General features: G+C 38.1%; 1 protein-coding gene across 4 annotated transcripts in view; it reads left to right on the plus strand.

Moving 5' to 3' along the window:
- Positions 1–17863, plus strand: part of LOC117989006 (uncharacterized) — a 313773-nt gene that overhangs the window by 65176 nt on the left and 230734 nt on the right. Inside the window, exon 1 of one of the 4 annotated variants that reach the window (XM_069503576.1) lies at positions 7032–7293. The exons of the other annotated variants lie outside the window; for them this stretch is intronic. The gene's annotated coding sequence lies outside the window, so the exon portion shown is untranslated. Of the gene's footprint in view, positions 1–7031; positions 7294–17863 lie in introns of those variants that run through there. 4 annotated transcript variants of the gene reach the window in all.

The raw sequence follows: 17863 nt of genomic DNA on the forward strand, positions 1-17863 counted from the left end.
ATCACATCTCCTAAGTGTATATATTTTGAATTCTGTAGATAAAATCGATAAAAAGTTCATGACACATTTTAGTGGCCTAACAGTGTAGCAGCGGGCTGCGCACGCGCCGCTCCCGCCATCTTGTATAATCTAGTGCCGTTGATCGCGGAAAAGCGCGCCAACTACAACCTTCAACGACCTTCGCTCTCCGACCGAGCAATCAAACGAAAAACGACATAACCGCCCATCAACATCGAACCAAAACTCATATTAAACCTCTAATAAGGAACACTTTTGATTGAAGTTTGAGATACATTTTGCTGTATTGTTTTGGACACGCCCTAGCTTAACAAACACGAGTCGTTTTAAATTAATGCGCAGGACCCATAAATCGATCAGGCCGATATAATACTTTGTCAGATTTAAGCGATTCATAAAATTAAAATAATTTTATTGTGACCTTGTTTTATGACACAAATAACTAGTGTAACCCACAATGTATAGATTAATACTAGCAAACGTCCGTGACTTTATTTATATTGCAGTTCTAACTTCTATATTGTTGTAAAGCATTATTCTAAAATTGATTAATCCTGTTATTATTGTTAAAGAAAGTACTTATGTCTTTCTGTAACCCTAGTCTGAACCGATCTTCTAACAAAAGGAACATCTCGTAGATGGATCGTATTATATTTTTTATGCCAGAAAAATATTTTCCAGCTTATTACCACAAATAGATTATTTGAAAATCAATCAATTCCACACGAACCAAGTCGTGCGCATGATGCCCAAGACTGGTATGCAGTATGGTAAGTATGGTATCATATGAAAGGGCTTTACCTGCACATTCTGAAAAAAGATTTTATTTATTTTTATGCACTTGGCTGATTTTAATTTTTTTAATTACGATTTGTATATTTCATAACTAGCTTATACTCGCGACTTCGTCCGCGTGGACTTTCAAATTTTGAACCCCTATTCCACCCCCTTAGGGGTTGAGTTTTCAAAAATCCTTTCTTAGCGTATGCCTACTTCATAATAGCTCTCTGCATACGAAATTTCAGCCCAATCCGTCGAAAAGTTTGAGGTGTGCGTTGATAGATCAGTCAGTCAGTCAGTCAGTCACCTTTTCCCTTTAAATATTAAGATTATACTTTTAGACAGTTTCAAGAGCAAAAAATTAGAGGTTAAAAAACCTTGTAGGTATAGAAATGGCCACAGTCGCAAGGCTATTGGCAATAGGTAGTAACAGATAGCCGGTAGGTAGTTGATAATTAGATGTTTGGTGCGGAATGTGGTCCGCTTAAACTCGAAAATGTGCTCTAAAGTTCAACAGTAGCCAAGTAATGCCATATTTGGATGTTGATTTATATGGTGGCTTAAATAGTTGTTTCACATCGACTTAGAGCAATACGTAATGGAGAAAATAAATCTGTAAATGAAAACAGAGTTATGAAGTTATGGCAGTAAAAATTTTAAACAAACTACCTTTGGAAATAAGAGAACTTGAAAATATAAATAAAATAAAAAGCCTTAAAAAAAGTTATTCGAATATTTAATCCATACTAATATTATAAATGCGAAAGTGTGTCTGTCTGTCTGACTGCTAGGTAGCTATTCACGGCTCAACCGTTCAACCGATTTTGACGAAATTTGGTACAGAGATAGCTTGCATCCCGGGGAAGGACATAGGCAACTTTTTATCCCGGAAAATCAAAGAGTTCCCACGGGATTTTTAAAAACCTAAATCCACGCTTACGAAGTCGCGGGCATCAGCTAGTTAAAAATATTTTTGATTGATTTAATGATGATTTTTAGGACTATTCAAAATTGTAAATCCATTTAGGTACTAACCACTGGTACTAACCTTTAACTTTTTTATTATTTTGTACCTATTAATTACTATGTTTAAGATATTTGCATGCCAGCTTGGCGTGGTACAGCTGGACAAATTTATGAATCTAGGTGAGGTATCTATAACTGTAGATCAAGGTTTCCTAGTAGGTATATTCTCGTATGTATGTACGTATATTTTTGAAGTCCCAATCACAGCTTTTCCAAAATATAGTTTACACGGATTTTTAAAAACCTAAATCCACGTGGATGAAGCCGCGGGCATTATCAGTTTGGTATAGAGACAGCTTACATCCCGTACACCGATATACTTAGGCTAGGTAGGTACTTTTAATCCTGGAAAATCAACAGTTTCCAAGGAATTTCTAAAAAACCTAAATCCAAATGTTCACGCACCGCGACTTCTTGTGTGGATTTAGGTTCTTAAAAATCCTTTTGTTTACCGGGATCAAAAGTTACTTATTTAATTCTCTATGTCTTTAATTATACCGATGCGAAAATCACGTCAATTTAATCTGTTGCTGTTGCTCGGCTGCGACGCGATTAAAGGACAAATCAACAAGAAACACACTTTTGCCTTTATAATATGGGTAGTGATAGTATGTCACTATGTAATACATTCAACGTCATCGTGAACGAAGTCCTGGGCAACTGCTAGTCTTATAAATAAGTTACAGTAAAATATTATAATGACGGAAGCTGAGAAATGTGTTTAACTGTTGCTCAGCAATATTAATTTACGTCAGTAAGATCTGCTTTCCGCCATCTTACAAAATAAAGGAGATGAATTGCTAAATAGTTTCACGCAGAAAGTTATACAATCCGAGTAGCGAGTGAGTAATGCGCTTACAGGTAAACTAAAAACAAAACAATACGCTCAAATAAATAATGATCCGTCAACTGGTTTGCGCAAAGCTAGCAATACCTAATAGTAATTTGAATAAATTTTCTGTTAACTTTCCTGGGAGATTGATGAACTTACGATTTTGCGATTAATAATAAAATAAAAACATTAGTTCTTCACTAAAAACGGATTTTCAGAAACTCTACAGAGTGGTTCAGCTGGGTGGTTATTTAGAATTTTATTAAGATTCCTGAAGATTTTTCTAAAGGTTGACAAAATTGAAATCAGAAAGGATGAACGTTCAGGAAGATTTGCTTCAAAATGAAGTAGAATCGTTACGAAATCAGTACTTTATATAAAAATAAAAGTCCTGACTCATTGGCTGACTGATCAATAGCCCAAACTCTTAGACCTAGAAAACAATTTTCTTTATAATGTAGTCCTTATCTACAAGAGAAAAGAAAAGAAAAGAGAAGAAAATAAAATTAAATAAAAGAAATAAGGCCGGATTTACCGAAAGTTGCACGAGGTAGGGAATAAAGAGGATTTATATTTTCGCTTTTGATTGAAGCAAGAACTGACTAAGTAAAGCTGGAGGGGGTCAGTCAGTAAAATTAATAAACCTAAGCAAAGCAAAGCAAGTAGATAAATTAATGCGTTTACAAGTAAACTAAAAACAGCACAATGCGCACAAATAAAATAATGATCCCGCAGCTGGTTCGCGTATAGCTAATAAATTATAATTTTTGATTAGGCAACCGCTACGCGATAGCGAGTGGACAGGTCGCGGTGTTCCGATTCAGATAGCCAAGTTTGCGTGCACAATGTCCCATCCGCGCCCGCGCACCATTGTGCCAGTGGGAACACGGCCTTAATTGCGAGCCTGAATAAATTAAAAGCGGAATGCTATCGTATACGACGTGTACTACAAGGATCTACGAAGCTGCCTTTGCCCCTATATCTTTGTGGAGATCGCGTGTTTCATCTGGTGATTTGCACATTTCTACTATTTCCTTGAGGATACCTTGAGGTTGCTTGGCAGAAATTGTTGCTTGTCGACAAGACCACAGAGATATAGATTGACTTTGACGACTTCAAATGGTAGATTCCTTCTACATCAATGGACAAGACCACCTTGTTGTACTCTTAACTGATGCCCGCGACTACGTCCGCGCCCCAGACCACCACCCATAGACGTCTTATAGCCGGACACCCCCAATCGCCAAGCTTATGCAGTTGCTTAGCATAAAAGTCGGCCCACGCCCGTTCGGTACCCTCATTCCGCACATTGTCTTGATTACGTGACTTTTGAGTCCAGTAATCACAACAAAGCATTCTCATCTGTCTCCCGCCAACATTTTACGATTTTGTCTTCATGCAAAACCTTGTATATGCGTACTTCTGAGGTTGAATTTCGACCTCAAGAGGTTTAATCACTCTGTGTTCTGCGCAGATTTAGGTAAAGTTCTCCATTTTGAATACAAATGCTTTTGGAAGAAAAAGAAGAAGAATTGTGAATCTTTCCGCACATTGACCGTCTTACTTCCCGAAGAGAAATTCACGCGATTATAATAATAACAAGAAAGTTATAAATCTGTAACGAAGATATCCGTAGGAGAACCAAAGTAACCGACATAGCTCAACGAATTAGTAAATTAACAAAGAGCAGGCCATGTCTGTCGCTGAACTGATGGCCGATGGGGCAGACGTGTTCTGGATTGGACGACCTCAAACTCTTAAAAACGTAGACTTACAACGTTAAAAAGGTAGCGGGAAGTGGGTCTATGACGCTAGTCTGTGGTCTATGAGGAAGACGGAAAACCGTGTGTGGTGGCGCGCTCTCGGGAAGCTATCTCCAGCTGTGGGCGTAAACAACCTGATTGACTAATTGGAATTATAACAAGTAGGTATGTAAGCAATAGTAAGAAAATTCCTCTAGCAATAAAAATGCAGTATATTCTTAACTCGATGGTAAATTTTGCGCATGGCTTATAGTTATCGCATGTTGTTCAAGTTGTTTGTTAATTGAAATGCGTGTAAATACTTGTGGCGTTCACAAGGGGTTATGAAACAGGCATTGCGGGCTAGTTGTCGCACGTGACTCTCTCTGACAGATTTAGGATCTATGTTTTATGCGTGTTATGTTCGATCAGTGCGGACTTATTATTATTCCTATAGCAATGATGACGTTTAATTGAAGTTTCGTTCGTGGAGAATTCTAAAGGTTTCGCAATTGACGTCTCGAATAAACAGATCAAGGGCTTTAATTAGTGTAACTTTTCGGTAAACCTCTATGGGCCTTTTTTATCGCTGGGAAATGCATCCCCTCCAACCCTTGGAAGACAGCCAGCTAACTTGAGAGAAGGTATGTCGCCGTCCGAGAGGCGACCGGAATACCTACAAAAATCCAGCAGCACTCCTGCGCTTCGCCTGACCACTGGGTCACGGGAACAACGAAACAATCAACCGCGACCCAGCCCGCCACGTCCACCAAAGCGGACCCTCCACCGGGGACCCAGTTACGAGGGCCCCCTTCCGCACGTCCGAGGCGCACCAACGATGTTCGCCTACACATCCCCCCTCCCTCGACCTCCCCCCCTCCCCCGCTTCCCCCTCCCCCTCCCCCCACCTGTTGTCGTCGTGAGAGAATCAGCTACTTGTATATAAAACACCACCATTTAAGTCAATTGAATTTTCAAAGATATTATTATTATAGATAGGTACATCATCGCAGTAACACGTTCAAAACTAAATAGATATAAGCAGATAAAAAGTTAATTTACATAATTCAACACTCACTCATTAATCATTAACTGTATCTGAATATTAAATTATGTTATAAGAATCTAAAAGTAACAAGAGGTGATTAAATATAAATCTACACATAAGACTTATAAGACTTGAATTAGATCATGTCATGAAACCTGTTTCTTTTTGTCACATTGGTTTCTTTTGAGTATTACATAATGGCGTCGGCCTGTCAACAATGCCACAAATGGTGTCTAAACTAAAAACGTCAAAGTGGAACAAAAGAGACCTAATCAGCTACGGATTGCTTCGTATGGCCGATAATCAATCTAGTTTTACATCTGATTAGGTGCAAATTACAATACAAATAGATCGGTCACGACTACTTTCAAACACCATATAAATCAGCCTTATCATCTAATAATACTATTCAAAAGCTAATTGTAATTTTATGGCCATTAAAGTTCATTTTTATTTAAATTCTTGTTGTAGTTAGGACGTTTTTGCATAAAGTAGCAGTTTTCCATAAAAGGCTCTACTGACTTGTTATCAGTTAGATGAATAAGGCCTTTAAAATCGCGACAGGTTAGTTTCAATATTGGAAGTTTAATGTTGTCAGTTACAACGTTTCAGTTTTGAGCGCTAAATGACAAAGTCTTTGCACTTACGTCAAGGTGACATGGGATGTTAATACCTATTGTATTGGTGCTAAAAAGCCGTGACCTTACACCGTATAAAGTTCACTAATGTGCAGATGGCACGATCTTACCCACACAAGTGGAATAATAAACTTGTGTAGGTAGGTACATGATGACTGTAGGTTGAAGCCGGAAAATTTGAATTGATTACGTAACAGAGTTTTCAGTTTTTTTATTTACAATGTAGATAGTGATGTACTACTATACTGTGGTTATGAAATTGTACATTTTTATAACTGGTAATTATTAAAAATGTTAGGGCAAAAGTAAATCTAATAGGTAATTTTTATGACAACTATTTTTCAAATAGCAATTAAACTTAAAACAGTTACTTATATTAACTTATATTAAACCTACACTAAAGATATTTTCATTCAATTGTGTACCTATGCAAAAAAAATCATAAACATAATAAGTAAAAGACTTTTTAATCCATATTTGATTTTTTTAAGTCTTTTTAAGTGTTAGGAAGGGCTGGTTTTAATTTGATATTATAGCCCTGCACCAATTGTATTAGAGGTAGGTATCATAATGATGAGAGTATTGTTTATGTGCAATCTAACATTTCGTAGCTTGTTTACAGCGAGTACCGAACGTGGACAAAACAATAACAAGCACAACCTATGTCTTTCAGATTCATAAGATAATACCTTTCTTGCACAACCCTAAAAGAACAAAAACCATAATAAGTTGCGGGGGCACAACAGGTAGGCACACACGCGCGCCTGACTTGTGACCGTACTTACAAAAGAGATCACCTGTAAATATCACTAACACATGCAACCACCTAATAAATCTACAGTGTAGTCTACACGAACGAAATGGTTCACGCAAACATGCTCGAGTCACCTCCACACGGGGTCGGACTACGAGTGACACCACACTGTTGCATTCTCACCTGTTGAATGCTAGATGTGAGTGTGGATTGTGGATGTGAGTCAGCACTCAGCCCCGGTTCAGTCGCGTTGACTATTTGGCGCGCTGAGGTCGTATGTTCCCGCTTCTACCGTGTAGCACGTGTGATAGTGACTGGTACATATCGATAACATTCGTGTGTGACGTTTTGTGTGTTTTGGTTTTTGAACAGTGCTCCCGGTGACTTTGGCACGCTGTATCTAAGGGAGAAACTGAATATTCCGGCGCCGGAGTGTATTTGGAAACACCTGAAAGGTAGGCTTGTCAGTTTTTCCGCGGAATTCGGTCCAAGTTTCCACTCGAATGATACGTGCGTTGATAATTGTAATTAGATCGGTTAGGTGTAATACTAAGTACCTAACTTACCTTTAAGTTTTATAATTCACTAGATAAACCCGTCCCGTCCACACTTCGCTGTAGCTCGAGTCTGATGCCTGCTAATTTTATTAAGGAAGTAAATTCCCGTTCCCGTAGGAACTTTGGGATAACAAATACATACAAAAACACTCATATTTAAATGCAACGTAATGTAAAAAATTTAAGTCTATCTAAGAGTTTTGCGGACAAAATCTTACGGAAGCTACCTATACTTATCTACGCAGAATTATAACTTAGCGATTCATAAAGTGAATTAGTTTTCTTTTCAGAACAATTTCAGAATTCAGATGATTGTTGTTATTAATTTACAGAAGATTAGGTATAATCACCAAATTAATCATAACTAGCGACATATTTTATTTATTCACTTTTTATTTAAGTAGGTTCGCTATTTAATATTTTGTTGTTGTTAATTTGGGAATAAATGAGTCAAAACTCAAAATATAAGAAGGTATCATGACTTGGAACTGATTTTAAAAAATGTCGCTTATTGAGTTTTCTATTATTATAGCCACCCTATTTTTTCAGAAAGGTTTCCCATTTATAATTCCCATCGGACAGCTTTTAAAAGAGCCTACTAGAAACTGAAAACTTTGAAAATATTTTGATCATAATAATATTCAACAACAATATACCTATTTTATGTTTACTAAAATACTTACCTAATATAAAATGTTTCATTTTTCAACTACTACGAGAAGATACTTATAGACCTACTTTTTGAGATCTTGCCGTTTACCTACTGATTAAAAATAATCTTACCTAGGTAGGTACTTTGAAATGAAACTAAATAACCCAGCCAATATTACTTACTTAGTAACAACAGTGTACCTACCTATGTTGCTCGGTATAATATTTGGAATAAATTTCACGCTAAAATCGTCAAAAGTCTTAAAAGACAAAAATGTTCAAAACGTTTAACTGTAGCGACCTCACCGATACCGATTACAGCTGTAATCGTCTGTAATTTGGGACATTAGTGACATACGAGTAGTACGCGTGTAGTTTGAATGTTTCGCAATTAACTTTTCGACTTTTCTGATATTCAAAAAGTTTTTTTTACCGATTCGGAAAACTGAAGTACCGAAATCGGGAAAGAAAAGATCTCCCTTTTCAAAGCACTGGTCTCCTCTGAGATTGAGAAGGGTTTGGCTATAGGTACATAGTTTACCGCGCTGGCCAAGTGCGGATTGGCTGACCTCACACACCATGTGAGAACTAGGAGAACTCTCAGGCATATAGGTTTCCTCACGATGTTTTCCTTTACCGTTAAATCAAGTGATATTTAATCACTACCCAAACCCATATTGTTTTTTTTTGTTTTTGTGATTATAAATGCGAAAGTGTGTTTGTTTGTTGGTTTATTGGTTTGTCCTTCAAACACGTCGCAACGGAGAAACGGATTATCGTAATATTTTGCATGGGTATAGTCAAAGACCTGGAGAGTGAAAGGCTAATTTTTATCCCGGAAATTCAGAGTTCCCACGGGATAGTAAAAACCTAAATCCACGCGAACGAAGTCGCGGGCATCAGCTAGTTGCTTATAAAATGCACATATAGATAACTCCGAAAAGAAAGAAGTGCGTGTGGGGTATCGAACCTCGGACTCCCCGACTGGAAGGCCGATGTCTTAACCACTACGCTATCACCGCGTGAATATCTTAGTAGTATGGACAATGACGTCTATAATATGATTTATATATATAGGACGCACGACTGTCGGTATGTAAAGCGAAGTAAAGGTACATACATTCCTCGGCGCGGTGCGGAGGACGCAGGCGCGACCTCGGGGACCACTCGTCAGTCCACGCACGTGCAGACGCGGGCATCCGCATAACCTTAGGCGACATGGCTTGCACTCTGCCACACTGTATGTTTGTATCAATACCCATTTCAGGCCCGGTTTCCACCTAAGTGAAGCGGAGAGGAGATATTATGTTCAGTCGACTAGTCAGATTTTAATAATGGCGTAAAAAAATTATCACGTCGTCTTTAGAAAAACTTTAGAATTCATCTTTTGAAAATTTAGTCGGTCTGCTGAATATATCTCCTCTTCGCTCCGCTTAGGTGGAAACCGGCCTTATACTCGTTAATGCGATAATGAGTTTGTTTGTTGGTTTGTCCTCCAATCACGCCGCAACGGAGCAACAGATAGGCATTCGGTGTAATTTTTACGTTACCTTGTAAAATAAAGACCTGGAGACTGGACAGTGAAATAGGTTTCGTTTTATCCCGGAAAATAAAAGAGATTCCCAAAAGATTTCTAGAAACCTGAATCCACGCGGACGAAGTCAGCGGTGCGATGCCGCAACGCAGCGGAAAACGCATCGTGTGGCCTCACACTACCCGCTTGGGTTTCGTCGCGGCTAAAAGTAAAACACACAAAATTAAATTGTAAACTTTATCAAAATACTATAAAGTTACTATCTTATTCACGCGACTAAACAACTTTCAAACCCCTATTTTACTCCCTTACGGGTTGAATTTTCAAAAATCCTTTCTTACCGGATGTCTACGTCACAATAGCAATCTGCATGCCAAATTTCAGCCCGATCCGTCCAGTAGTTTGAGCTGTGCGTTGATAGATCAGTCAGTCACTCAGTCAGTCAGTCACCTTTTCCTTTTATAATATCTTATAGATATTGTGGTATTAATAGATATAGTCTTCAGCGATGTTTAAAGGAAACTGTTATATTCCTAACCTCAACTCTCAAGTGACACCTCTTGCACTCCGCCACATTGTTACTTTGTACACTTTGTATTTAAATTAATAATAATCAAGATTATAGTGCCCTTTGACTGGAAAGTTTATCTGTCAAAGGTCGTTATGGTACTATAAACAGTAAACGGCCTATGTTTAGGTAACTTGAAGTTAGCATTATCTGATATTTAACTATTCTTTTATTTAATACTAGATGATGCCCGCGACTTCGTCTGCGTGCATTTAAGTTTTTATAAGTCCCGTGGAAACTTTTTGATTTTCCGTGATAAAAAGTAGCCTTTGTCCTTCCCCGGGATGCGAGCTATCGCTGTATAAAATTTCGTCTAAATCGGTTGAACGGATGGGCCGTGAAAAGCTAGCAGACAGACAGACAGACAGACAGACGGACAGACAGACAGACAGACAGACGGACAGACAGATAGACAGACACACTTTCGCATTTATAATATTAGTATGGATCGGCCCGAATGATGCAAACAATTTTAATTATATTTTTTAAAGTTTTGTCACACGCTCAATTTATGAAATTTTAGTTTTGGATAGTTACTACAGTTTATTTTTAAATCAAAAAAAGAAACTACTGTTACTTCATACCTAGTTTTATGTTTTCACTTAAATATCCGCAATCCCCACTGACTCGCGTTTTTTTCTAATTTTACATGGCGTTAGTCATAGGACCATGAGATATATAATGTCGCCATCACACGCCACGGCATGGTAAATAAAGCATCAGAAATGCACAGCTGTCAGCTTTGCGCTTAACGGACACATCTCAATGGTAAAACGAGATCGAGATCACTGTCAATTTTATGCGCGACGTGACTCCGACGCCATGTTTTGCATCGACTTGATAAATACATAAATAATGTGTTGCAACTGTCAAAAATTTCAAAATCTTATAACATGTAGAGCGCGAGAGTTAAAAATTAGCATTAACAGACATGCCAACTTCCAACACCAATGTACATTCGTGGTATCTACATGTTCCGACACTGTCGGCTGCCGACACGGTTGAATCACTCACTTGTTTTTTTTTTTAATTCGTTTATTTGCAATCAACAGCGATACATACAATATAATTTTACATAATAACAGACTGAAAATAAGGCCAAAAAGGATTACATTTTTTTACAGATTACTTAAATAGTTATTAATTATAAATTTATAACAGTACGTAAATCATCATCACCAATATCAACCGATAGACGTCCACTGGTGGACATAGAATTCTTTTTAGGACTTCCACAGGCTAGGGTCTTATGCTGCCTGAATCCAGCGGCTCCCTGCGACTCGTTTTATGCAGTCTGTCCATTGAGTGGTAGTCTTCGAGCGCTGCGCATTCCGGTGTGAGGCTCATCTTAAGATCCCAACGCCCTGCCCATTACCACTTCAGCTTTGCAACCCATTTAGCTATGCAACCCGTTTAGCTATGTCGGTTACTCTGGTTCTCCTACGGATCTCCTCATTTCTGATTTGATCACGAAACTCCAAGTTCACAGTTCTCTCCATCGCCAACTCGTGACTCTGGGCTTTTTTATGAGGCGCATAGCAGGTATTTTTATGAAGAGCAAGCATTTCTCTGATCCATATTATGTCATCACTGGCAACACGCACTGTTCGTAGACTATGGGTCCTTAAACACTGAGGAGTTCCGCAGTACTTGTAAATGCTAAAAAGAAACGAATATGAAGGACTGGAATGGGTCGAATAACTACAAATCAGCTGCCGGCACCTATTTTATTATGTCTTACTTGATTTGGACATAGAAGTTGGTAAGTAAATCTATCACGAGGTACCTATTTTGTTTATAATCTGAGCGAAGACCACACCACAGATCACTATTAAACTAGTCTGTACCATATCATACATGCTGGGCTGGCGCATAATTTCTACCGCTTCAGGCCAGGTGATAAATCGGACTTTTTTCGTGAAATTTGAATGAAAAAAACTATTTAAGTAATTTGGTAGCCGACTGGTCGGCTTCATTAAATAACATTTTTCCGCTTGAATCATAATATTTGCAACCGAATTGTTGGTGCATATGTAGATGGCTTAAACACATGGCACGAGATACTGTGCTGAGATAGGTACCTACTGCCACGCTCCTGACGTGTCGGCATTCCTTTTTTTTCGTAAACATTTTAAAATATTTTGTCAGAACACCTTTGACTGATAAAATTTATTTTAACATCGTGTTTTTAAATTTAAAATCGCGGCATATTTTCAAGTTTGAAGTCAACCTCATACTCAAGTTCAATCTTATTGGAGACGATGAATGAAAATAGAACTGATAGAGTTTTTGTTTGTTGTCATCGAAAAAATCGTTGCCGCCTTGAATCATAAACTGATCGCACATTATGAGACGAGCCGCACGCGTCGCATAAGTCATACGCCTTGCATATTTTGCAACTGAATAAGTTAGTGACATTATAAGCGCACGTCGCTTACATAGGACGGGTCAAGAAATGCGGGTGACTTTAGAAACAGCAGCTGTATTTATTCATCTTGTTCTACAGCAGATACTAATAATGTTATTTACATTTTCTGCATTATTTTTGTATCATTAAATCAGCACTGTTTGGTGTCTTCAGACCTGAAAAAAGAAACTAGGCATGTCGCTATGCAGTAATAAAGAGCTGGAACGATTTTTCAGTTGCGTCAAGTAGTTATTTGTTTTATCTTTTAATTGGATGATGTTGGCGATTTGATCCACGTGACTTTGTTTTTACATGTAGAAACTCTTTGATTTTTCAGTACGAATAGTTCGTCTCCGGGATGCAACCTATCTCTGTACCAAATTTCGATTAAAGCCGTTAAACGGATGGGCTGTGAAAAAGTGTCTGCAGGCAACATATTCGCATTAATAATAATTAATATTGGAATGGATATGTTTTTCTTTCTTTTTCAACAAATGCGTTGCTTTCGGTGCGTGCGTAGGTAAATGTGCGTTCAGCATATTATAATCGGTAAAAAGCGATGAACCTGACGATCTGTGGGTACAAAAATAAAAGCGCTCCTCTCGGTAATTTGAGATCACGAATGGGTTTTTTACTGGTCGTTCCACGCGACGAAGCAGGGTCGCGACCGCGCGGCGACCACGGCGACCGCACTACGTGACAAACTGCTGGGAACGAGCTCTGACGGCTTCCCGGTTCAAGCTGCTGCCTAATGAGCTAGAAGGTCTTGTAATGGCGCGATAGATGCTAACAAGCTGTGAGTTTCGAATTGTTAGCTGTTCGAATTGTTTCGTAAATACTTGGAGAGATCGTTTTTTATTGACTTTAAAGTCTGAAACACACAGAACGCGAGAGCTCTGGAGGTCTAATTGAACACGCGCATTTGCCTGTTTGATTTGTAATACAATGGAGTTTTGTGAAAACAAAATGTCTGACGTTCTATGTAACGAACCACAGCAAGCGCACGCTGCGCGCTCTTTTATTCCATAGAATGCCATGCATTTTATCTTCACAGCTCCTATCCGCGTTTTCGGGTCACTTGTTATATCAAGTCCCAATAAAGTACGCAAATCTGCAGTGTCTGACGCCGATGCAGTACGCGAGTGGAGCGCGCGTCGTAATATGAATGCGTTCATACTGTTCCTGGTACATATATGTATAAACAACTTCTAGGACTGGCGCACGTAGCCATCGTATTGCATTTCTTTCACGCGTTCTGTTTGTTTTAACCTTTACTGCTTAGCCATACCTCCATAGTCTATACCTATTTGGATGAATACTTATTTCTAAAACCGTACATATCTACAAAATTTCATTGAGTTTGTGATAAGTTAATATTCTTATGACAACTACGTTTGTATGGAGAGCCCTGAGGAGTGTGCTAGGGAAAGTTCTCTTAAGAAAAAAGTCTCAGTCAAAATTCACGAATTGTGACAGATTCACGCCAGGCGCAACGGATCGACACGTCCAGATTGAGATTTAATACGATCGATTGGTTGGTTTTGACCGTTTTTACCTCGTTTTTACTCACATTTTTCCATCTCGACAGGTGTGGGTCACGATCGCTTGTCACGTACTGAAGCATCATGATTATTGAACAAGTGCATCGCTGGGATGTCCTTTTAAGGAATTCTCTGTGAAATCGATCTGTTAATGGAATAATCAAATACAGGTATTTATACCTTGCTGTTTGATCTTATTATAGCCACAAATCAGAACACGTTATACTCGAAAATAAAAATTAGTTTTTATAAAAGTTAAAGTTAATTAGCGATATTATTGCTTCAACTACTTCTACTAAGAAGATAAAAATACTATAAAAAGTAAAATAAAATAAATTCATGTAAGGCCTATTTTTACACCAAAAATAATTAGCGGTAGGTATTATTGAAAGATTGCTTCAACTAAGTAGTTTTACTAAGAAGATAAAAATAAGTAAAATAAAATAAATCCATGTAAATTCCTATTTTTACACCAAAAACAAGGAATCGGAATTCAGAAGAAATACGAATTAAAAGAAAAATAATAAAGCTGGGTAGGGACTTAAATTGTTAATTTTAAAAATGTTTTCAACTAAAATTAATATTTCTGATTTTTTTTATCAGAGCACATAAAATTCAAATAATGAGGTTTATTAAAAGATAAAGCTCAGTTTCAATTAACTTGTCTGAAAGAAAAAAGTTTTCAAATTAGCTTAAATGACAGAAATAAGGAAAGAAAATCAACATTACTTTGATATCGAATAAAGTATTGCTTAAAGCTCTTGCAATAACTAGATTCCGAAAGCTGGTAAATCCAAGCCACAGTGTATTTAAATACAGATACTGGATTAATTATATCCTAAACTGTCTCATTGTATCTACCTAAGTGTTGCTTTGTTTCAAGTGTCTAGCTTAAGGGCATTATTAAAATTCACTTTCCGTTTAGGTTGGTATAAAGCTAGGTTACAACTTACAGGATCTAGTTTTGTCTAACTCATATAGCCTTAGTATGAGATTTTATAACTTTATAACGTTGATAGAATTCGAACGTCGATACGCTTTAACTTCAAAGTAAAACGGAATTTAACTGTCTTGCTATACAGCTCAAGTTTGTTCATACATCTACTACGGCTGGCGTACCATCGTGATCATCGTTGCGAAATGAAAATCGGTGGTAGGTACTGAACTTTTTTACTTTAAAACTAGAATTCATAGTCAAGATAGGGGTTTCTTTAGGGGACCATTCAGCTGACATGTCTCATATTCAATGTATGAGTTGACACAATATCGTCACCCCTAAGGAAACCCCTATCTTGAATATAAATTCCAGAGTAAGTCGATAACCTTCAGCGCTAACTCAGTGACAAACACTGAATGATAGCCACAGAGCTCATATGATATTTATTTTCAAAACATTGAAGGTTGTCTTCGAAAAAATGTTTTAATATCACTCAGTGAAGCAGCAATGTACAACCAACCAATGTCAAATGAGTTTGATGGCTAGAACTTCACTGAGTTAGCGAGTCATCTCACAGGACCATTTTACTCAGATGCTGTACTTCGACGCTCGAATTCGATCAATGTTGGTGATGTAAAATCTCATACTAACAACACTGAACGTTATCTGATATCGATAAAATCATAATATTGTGATTGGATTGTTCCTTTATTGGGCCACCGTAGTGTCTAGCATCCTTATATGGACCATCGAAAAGTGATTTTCAATTGCTGTAGAAACCGCTTTACGACACAGGCAATATTAGGTATATACATATACCTATATATACATGCAGTACTCCAAAACTAAACCATTTTCATGCATCTGTCAAAATGATATATGTATTATTATTGCCTTTTATTACTTAGATATATATTTTCACTTTAATATTGCCTTTATAGCTCTTTACAAGTACGCTGGAAGAGGTGTGCCATACAAAATGACACTCATTTTTTGTTTCAATTTGAAGCGCCCCACCAAGCGTACCAGGTATCAAAATTGATAGTTTGTGTCAATTAATGGTCTTCATGCTGACGCGATGATGACAGATGTCTCATCAGTCATCATTAACTAACAATTAGTTCCGAGTACGCTCAGGTGACGATCAATGCTATTAGCACCAAAATAGCGAAAATCAAGTTGCTTCAAAAACATGTCGACGATCGCAGGTCCAGTGTAGTTTTATTAGTAGAGGTCAGTGCTTGTGACAAGTCTAAGGGCCGCTTCTAATTCGGCAGCCTTTTTTACCCTTTCCATTTCATCGTAGTTCAATTTCCCGGCGTGGACAGGTGCATCCCACGTAGCATCGTCACGATCACCTCCTGCAGGTTTAGTTCCGAACGCCTATTGTCCTGTGGAATGTTGATTAGTTTCGGCAACAGGTGAACTACAAGTGGCAGTCGTAAGTCACGAGCATGACTTAAATGACCTACCAGAATAGGCCTTTTTTGATAAAGACGTATTTGTTACGTATCAAAATTACGAGTATCGCATTATGCGCTTAGGGGAACAATATTTTAGCGGTCCCGGTCGCTAGGCTGGGGTACTGCTATTTGACTATTGTCGCCTGTAATTTGTAGCAATTTTAATAATTCTCGTTAGCAGCTGAAACAACAGATGTTTTTCAGCTTAGGCTTCCATCGAAACTCCATGTATGCGCTTAGGTTATGGGTGCAATATACTTAGGCACAGGAAACTACCAAAACGTCGAGACTTTACATGCACTGGCAGGTGTCAAACGTTATATTTGAAGCTAGGTAGGCTATGAAACGACTACGTATTTCAGATTTCTAGTTTTCACGTCACCCCTAAGCCTAATATTTGACAGATGTCGATTTCAGGGTCAAACCGAGAGTTAGCTCACTCCAAGGCTCACTCTAGTTCACTCTGTCCTAGGTCCGAGAGTGACAGCTGTTGTAGGTGGGTATATTGTATACCTAATCCGTGGACCCATAAGATTATTACATCCTATAAGTCCCGTAAATTGCTAATGCGCGAGGCCGCCATTTTAGTGACGTCAGCACTAGACTGAAGTTTCGAGCTGATGGTATATTTTTATTTCGGCTGACGCCAAATGACGTCATTTCGATATTAATGAGACATGGTTTCAGCGCAATAGCAATTTGCGGGATTTATATTTAACGTAATGTCGGGTCAAAGCAAAGCATTTTAACTGGCGACATCAAGCCCGTTCAAAGTTACAATATTTTGAATTGCAGTCTGCCCGTAGTCATGCAAATATGGTTGAGTTATAAAAATATTATTTTTATCATATTTTTGCAATCGACATTTAAGTATTTCACAAAGAAAACTTACCCCATTTAATTGTCGTTAATTTTTAAAGACCCTGTAGAAAGACATTATTAAATATAATGTTAATACACTTCAAATTAAAATATCTGCGACAAAGTAAGTGTAACGTTAATTTGGATCAATAACGCCAGTAGCGGTTTTATAAAAGCATGATAATTAAGCTTGAAGCTGATCGTTAACGCTGCGGCGTTAAGGTGATCGTATAGTACGAAAGTCAAGAAGTATAAGTCCGCGCCAATTAAATAGTCGTTCTTGAAGTTAACCGCAAGACGCGTCGCAATAGCATTTTTAAGGCGTCAGTGGTGCACGCGACGCTAGGGAGCAGAACACACCAGCCCGTTCACCATCTGCATTAGTGTGAGTGATATATCCGTAAACAGTACACGAGCGCGTGGAACAATACCTGCATGAGTTCGCACTTGCATCGTAGGTCAGACGCGACTATTTAACTGCCGGGTTACAAGACTCACAAAAACCG

Source organism: Maniola hyperantus, chromosome 15 (genome assembly GCF_902806685.2).
Source record: "Maniola hyperantus chromosome 15, iAphHyp1.2, whole genome shotgun sequence".
Lineage (NCBI taxonomy): Eukaryota > Metazoa > Arthropoda > Insecta > Lepidoptera > Nymphalidae > Maniola > Maniola hyperantus.